Raw genomic sequence first — 8171 nt, 5'->3', positions numbered from 1 at the left:
CATTAACATGAATTATATATACATAGGTTTGACAATAGACCTTCTTACATGTGAGGTTCATACCTTCTTATTTTTCTTACAATCTTTGGTTGAAGACCTTATATCTAATACAAAAGGACCAAATCTTGATTCTAAGAACATACTAAGATCATATTAACTCAAGAGATACATTACATTACAATTTATAGGCATCATGATAATCTGGTTGGCCTTAGGATCAAAATATTTCCCAAGAATAGGAAATGTATTACAAAAAATAGGTTTGGCTCCAAATCATAAAGAGTAAGTGATATCATTTTTTTGACATCTACCAGTTCTAAACTTAGGTCCTCACATCATCCAAGAACATACTTGAATGTACCACCAAAGATCAGAGATTGTAGATTCTCATCACAACATTAAAATCCACTAATAGTCATGAAAATTAGCAAGAACATGCTACCCAAGGGAAGATGAATTACAAATTGAGTGCAAAAAATAATGAATCAATAAGTGAACCTAGAAATAAGAACAAAAAATGGTCTAGTTCATATTCTAAAATTTCAAGGGATGACTTGTACAAAAAAAGGATCATTAAAATGATACAAACTGAAAAATGATAAAAATTAGAAAATCGATTACATAATATTTTTGGTTGATGCAAGATTTCTCCAAACCCAAGATTCTCCTACATCAGACACCTAAGGTTTATATAAAAGTGAATCTCTCACTTTTATGTCTAAGAAGAATCTAGAAGATCCAACTTGACCTAAGAAATATATGACAAATATTCCATTAGGTTTTCCTTCTACTTGATCAAATATTCTTTGTATTCATTACCTCTTATTATCCTTCCAACTTTGCTCCACAATAAATTTATAGACTACTCAATTACTTCTTAGGATAATAGTTCTTAACATCGTGTTTATTCTCTGAACTTCCTTCCATCTCATGATTCTCATATACATCTAAAATATTAAAATGGGTAAAATATCTATATTTTCAGGTAGCTTAACTCCATAAGTATTCTCAAAATTAAAATTATTCACAACCATACAAGATATAAATTTTCTCATATTTAATTTGTTATAAGCCGAACTAGAAATATTTCTTTCTTTAATTGAACCATAACTTCATCTCCTACTAAGAAATCCTTATGTATACTAACATTTTTATACTTCTCCTTATCCTTCTAATTCATACTTTCCAAATGATTCTTAACCTCCTCATGTAATGTCTAGTTTATGTAATTCACAAAATCCTCTACTTTGACACTCCTTTAATTCTCTAGCTTAAGATCTCTTAAGTTTGGAACTCCCATAAAACTCATGCTAGTAACTAATTCAAATGATATTTTTCTTGTGCTCGTTCAACAAACTCTTATATACAAACTCAAGCATTTTTCCAAAACCAAATTTGAAATAGTAGGCTAATATCTAATCAAACTTCTCAACAATTTACCTAAAATCCTATTCCTAACCTTTATTTGTCCACCATTTTATGGATAAAAAGTATAACTAAACCTTAAATGAGTATCCATTTCCTCCAAAGTATCCTCTAGAAATAAGCCACAAGCTTGGTATCCCTGTCCAAAACTGTACTCCTTGGTACTCCATGCAATCTTATAATTTCCTTAAAGAATAAGTCTACTAAATGTCTGCATCAAATATCTTCGTGCAAGGAATGAAATGTGATTGTTTAGAGAATATATCCACCACTATAAATAAAAAATAATTACCTCTTTGTGTCTTTGGTGACCCCAAAACAAAATACATACTAATATATTCCCAAGGTCTACTAGGTATAAGAAATGATCTATACAATCCTACATTATGACAGCTATATTTAGAAATTTGAAAAAAATCTATAACTATGAATAGCTTTCTTGACATCTTTACAAATCTATGGAAAATAAGAATTAAGATTATTTAGATAGAAAATAACAATTACATGAAAATATAACCAATATAACAAAGGAATAAAGCACACATAAAGAGAACAAAAGACACAAATATTTAACATGGTCCACCCATTCTTGGGCTACACGCACCAAACAAAGAGTTCAATATTATTTTCTAGTAACTTCAACCCATTATAATTTACAATCTCCCTTACAACTAAATACCATTTTAAGAATTTATATATTCTCTTTAGAAAAACCCTAACCCTAATCCAACATTAAATAAGTTATGTCAAGTTATAAATGTTAGCCCCAAACATACTTGATGAGTGAACCTTGGGAAATGCTTAAAAATTTAATTCAACTATTTTTATAGTGTATAATAATTTCCCGATTAGTCACCATTAATCAATAAAAATGCCTTTCACTTATCAAAACTACTGTCTTCTCAATACCAAAGTGTTGAGAAATCCCCCACTATGTTTCTCCTTGATAAGATTGTCCTTTATTGATCCTTTAGGTATGCATAATTAAATTCCTTTGAAAAACATGTCTTCCTAAACAAGACAATCCAACCATATTCTTTGGTCAACTATTACTGAATCTTTACAAGCTTTCGACACATCTACAAAATCAGGATCTATCTCATACAAAGTCTTTAATTTATCAAATCCAAGCACTTCTATCCTCATTTTTATTAGAAAATTCCTCCTCCCACTTAATGCATCTATTACTCTATTTAACTATCCACTTTAGTGTTTTATTTCCAAAGTGAAACTCTAGAAGAACTCAATCCAATTCATGTGTCTTTGATTTCATTTACATTGATCTTACTTAAATATCAAAATGCTTTATGACTAGTATACAAAAAAATTCCTTTAACAATAAGTAATGTCTCCACTTCTTTAGAGCTTGGATTATAACATAGAATTCTTGATCAAAAAATGAATATTTCCTCTTGGCATCATTAGATTTCTCATTGTAAAAAGTAATAGGTCTTCCTTCTTGACTTAATATAGATCCAATTTGTGTTCCCACTTCCATCATAATCCATTTGAGATACCTTACTGAAGTTCAATAAGGAAAATAATGGTTGTTCAACTCTTTCTACTTTAGTAACTCAAAATTCCAATTAGCTCCATGTATCCATCTGACATTCTTGTAATCATTTCTCATTATTTCTATCATAAGGTTACAAACTGAACTAAAATTCTTGATAAACTTCTTATAGAAACTAGGCAATCCATGAAATAATCTAAATAATTTAGATTATTATTAGTACAACTATTATTCAAAAAAATTCAAATTATTTTATTTAACAATATCAAGATTGTAATAGTATTACTTTCAATTTAAAAAAAAAATGGACTTCAACACAAAATATTATAACAAGAACAATTTACATATGTTCCAAGATGAATACAAAACATATAAAAAGTACATGATGCAAGTCTACAATGATATCCTATAATAATAATAATAATAAGTTTGACACATACATTAAATGATTTACTCATGTGTTTTATGCTTAGTTTAAATACCATTTGTTTATATAAATCACATCCAAACATAATAATATATTTAACACAACAATAACAATAAATCATTACAATGTTCTTTACCGATTTTAAAAGGGATAAAAAACAGAGGCGTGTAAAAACAACGGTTTATTTTCAACGGGCACGATAAAAACAAAAAGAATCACCGTTCCGTTCAGACAAGACGGCAACGGTAATTAATCCCTACACGTGGAATAAGCATGACATCATCGTACGGTCGCATGACAAAATGAATAGGTGGCTTGAGCATGCCATCATCGTAAGGTTGACTTGAAATAAGATAAGGAAGGAGGTGATAATTGTCATCAAATTAATTGTTAGTAGTTGCAAACTCGTCATTGAACTCTTCAAAGGGGCCAGGCGAATATATTTCGCACGATTTCTTTGGGAGAAAGAAAAGAAATAATAATTCCTCATACACACGGATTCTTATGTCAAATACATTTTAGAGAATATGTTGTCTTATTTTATATTTTATTGGGTTATTTTTGTGAAGATAATGTTTTCCCATCTACAGCCACTTTCAATGTCGTAACGTGGATTAATAATTGCAGCGTGCCTCACCATTGATTGATGGATATTCTTTTTCTTATATTTTATATTTCATGAGGCTTCTCTCTTCTTGTTGTTGATTGATTATTGTTTTGAAAAGGAGTCCACTCAATGGATACGTATGGGCTGAATAGATATGGGTTTTTAAATAAATTGTGTACCCTATCTGAGTTATTTTATTTAAGTTAGAACCTAATCAATTACTAAGCTGAGGTTGGTCAATTTTCTTCGTTAATGGAAAAGAAGCATATTGGATATCTTACTTAGATATTTGGGTGATTAAACAAGCAATTTGTTTTAAATATGGACTTTGGATTAAGTTATATTAATTGGTATTAGACTTGTTGGTAGTTAACTAGTGGTGATTAAAATTGATTGTGTCGAGCAATAAGAATTTAGAATATATATATATATATATATATATAAGAATTGTTTTTGATTAGATAAACAAATTTTATAGGGATCTTGAAACTTGAGAGTTAATACAAATTAGGTTGAAAATAAGCATTAGAAGCCCAACCACAAAAGAAACAAGTCTAAAGTCTGAAGTAGCACAAGGCCCAGCCAAATAAACAAAGGCCAAAGAAAAGGCCAAACCAAAAAGACAAAATGAAACAGCCAAAACCCAGAATGAAAAGCCAGCGAAAAAGGAAAATAACAAGAACTACTGGTATTAGAATTGTTGGTGGTTAATTAGTGGTGATTAAAATTGATTGTGTCAAACAATAAGAATTTAGAATATAAATATATTTAAATATATATATTATAAGTATATATATGTATGTATGTATGTATGTATGTATGTGTACATGTATATATGTACATATACATATACATGTATATGTATATATGTACATATACATGTATATATATATGTACATATACATATACATGTATATATATATATGTACATGTATATACATGTATATATACATATAAATATACATGTATATGCAATATGTATACATATACGTATACATATATGTATATGTACCCACACATACACATATATATATACGTACACACACATATACATGCATATATACATACATACATATACACACACATAGATATACACATACATACATACATATACATACACATGCACACACACACACACATATATACACATACATACATACATACATATGCACATATATATAATTTAATTTAATGTGACTGATATTAATTAATATTAATATTAATATTATTATAATTTAATTTAAATAAAATAAATAATTAACATTTGTGCTAGCTTCCATCTTGTATTGTTGTCCTTTTTTTACTAATCAATAAAATGTGTCAGGCTAGGTATTTTAAACTATTATTTTATTTTGTTGATGTTAATATTTTGTTAAATTATATATATACACAGTTGTACATGTATTGTATTTATATTATAATTGTGCTAATATTATTAATATAATATTATATATAAAACAAATAATATTAATATTTAAATTTGATTTAACTTTTAGATACATGAAATTGTCATGGTTCATCATACTACTCTCTCAAACTTGAATTTGACTAATTAATCAAACTATGAAATTCAAAATCAACTAAAAAGCCAAATTACCAAACTTAAATTTGTTGAAAAGAAGATTGCTCAAGTGGAACCTATCATGGAACAATCATTATTTTGTCAATGATGTCAAACTTGCTATTTGTTGGTAAGATAACTTCTTTTTGGTCTAAATGCTATCATTTGATTGATTGATGAAGAGGAATTGAAAAGAAAGGATAACAAGCGTACCTAAAGAAAGGAGTTATATGGTATATACAAGGAGCACAAAGACCATAAAAGACCTTGATGATATGATGTATGGTTGACCTACTTAAGGCTAAAGTAAAAGGTTACTTAAGCTAAGACAATAAGTCTAAGTGTTTTCATAAAATGTGTCTGCCAAGCTTGACCGAGCAAACAATGTAAACCGAGCAAATTCAGTTCAGGCTTAACACAAAGTTAGTAAGTGTCGAGTGTCAGTGGAATAACAATAGTGACCGAGAAAGGAAGACTTAGTTCATGCTGAGCAACCCAGTGTTGCCCAAGCATCAAAAGACGGTAATTGTCGAGTAAACAATATTGATGTCGAGTAACAACAAAAAGAGTTTAATAAAAGATTTGATGAATTTGAGCTGACAAAGTTGATTTCTTGAATTGTGTGAAGCATGTGGAAGATATGTATGTTGAGATGGTGGCACAAAATTCAAGATAAACTGTTTTGAGATGAATCTAAAAAGGATTGTAAGAGAAGTTTCTAGAGGGAACCTAATAGAAAGAGGGAGAATCCAATGAATCTGACCTAACTCTAAAATGGACGATTGTGGTTAAGTGAAAAAAGATCAAAATTCTCTATATAAGGAGATATAAGACCTGAAGCAAATGAGTGTTTGAGGTTATTGAAATTTTGGAGGTGTTGCTTCATATGGTGGCTAAAGGAATGAATCTGCAGTTGACATACTGAGCAAGAAGGCTTAAGGAGTTAAAGGCTTAAAGGGTGAACAAACAATCAGAGATGAAAGGAATGAATGGCAAGCTGAATGGAGGACTGAACTAGAGATCTGCAATATGTTAGCATGAATGTTGATGATAATACTTTGGGGGAGTATCCTAAGCATTTGAGAGTATTGATATGTTGCATTCATGATTGTGTTTGTCATTGATGTCAACATAGCATGGTTTCTGTAAAGACTAGCTGAGTAGCAGACATATGTTAGATTATGGTGACTGATCAGGAAAGTACTGTACATACTTCATAAATTTTTGGGCCGTGGCCGACATATTATGGCCGACATTTTGTAACCCTAAAATGAATAAAATCCTTGTATAAAAGGGTTTAGGGTTAGGTATTTTCATTATGTTGTGATGCGAAATTAGTTCTTGCGGCGGTATTGAGCTGTAAGGGATTACAGATTGTAATCAGGTTGTAATCACTGGATTGTAATAAGATCGGACTTGCTGTTTGGTGGACGTAGCCCAGGGATTGGGTGAACCACGTTAAATCTTGGTGCCTTGTGTTCATTTCTGTGTGTTCTATTATTTTCTGTTATTGATTATATTTGCATATAGTTTTTTATTTATGTCTATGGTTTATCCTAACAAGTGGTATCAGAGAGAGGTTGTCTTTCAATTATCCTCTACAGGAAAGTCTCACAGTTGAGTGGGAGTCTCACAGTTGAGTGGGAGCAATGGCAGATGAGGGTAAGCTGAGGGTTGATAGGTTTAATGGGCAAAACTTCCAGTTATGGAAGATGCAAATGGAAGACTATCTATATCAAAAGGATTTATGGAAGCCGTTGGACGGCAAAGCCAAGAATCAGGGAACTATGTCAGAGGCTAAATGAGATCTTTTGGATAGAAAGGCACTTGGAAGCATTCGATTATGCTTGGCACCATCGGTGGCATTTAATATTACAAAAGCAAAGACGACAAAAGATTTGATGAAAACCCTAGTGACACTGTATGAAAAGCCCTCTGCTTCAAACAAGGTATTTCTCATGAAGCGTTTATTTAATATGAAAATGGCAGAAGGTGGATCTGTTGTAGATCATTTAAATGAGTTTAATACTATTACTAGTCAGTTATCTTCTGTGGGTATCAATTTTGATGAAAAAATTACGGCTCTCTTAATTTTGTGTTCTTTGCCTGAAAGTTGGAATGGCTTGGTAATGGCTGCAAGTAATTCTATTCCTGGATCTAGTACCCTCAAATATGATGATGTGATTGGTGTTGTTTTGAGTGAGGAAACTCATAGAAAATCTTCAGGTGGATCTACATCAGGAAGTGCTTTGAATGCATAAAGCAGGGGCAGAACAACTGAGAGAGGAAGTAACTCTGAAAATCATGGGAAATCAAGAGGAAAGTCAAAGGGGAAGAGATCTCAATCGAGAGGACCAAACGATTGCTGGTACTATGGGAAACCAGGTCATAAAAAGAAAGATTGCTGGAATTGAAAGAAAAATGAAGGAGATAAATCAGATGGAGACAAGGAGGTAAATGTGGTAAGTAACAAATCCAAAGAGGATGCTTTGCTTCTGTCTTTAGAAAGTGTTGATGATTCATGGGTTTTCGATTCTGGTGCTTCATTTCATGCTACACCTCATAGAGGTTATTTCACTGATTATGTCCAAGGGGATTTTGGGCTTGTTTATTTCGGGGATAATGAACCCTGTCAAAT

The sequence above is a fragment of the Cupressus sempervirens genome, chromosome 8 (genome assembly GCF_028749045.1).
Source record: "Cupressus sempervirens isolate cs-2001-9-10 chromosome 8, ASM2874904v1, whole genome shotgun sequence".
NCBI lineage: Eukaryota > Viridiplantae > Streptophyta > Pinopsida > Cupressales > Cupressaceae > Cupressus > Cupressus sempervirens.
The sequence above is the reverse complement of the archived record's forward strand: the minus strand, read 5'-3'. Positions refer to the sequence as shown.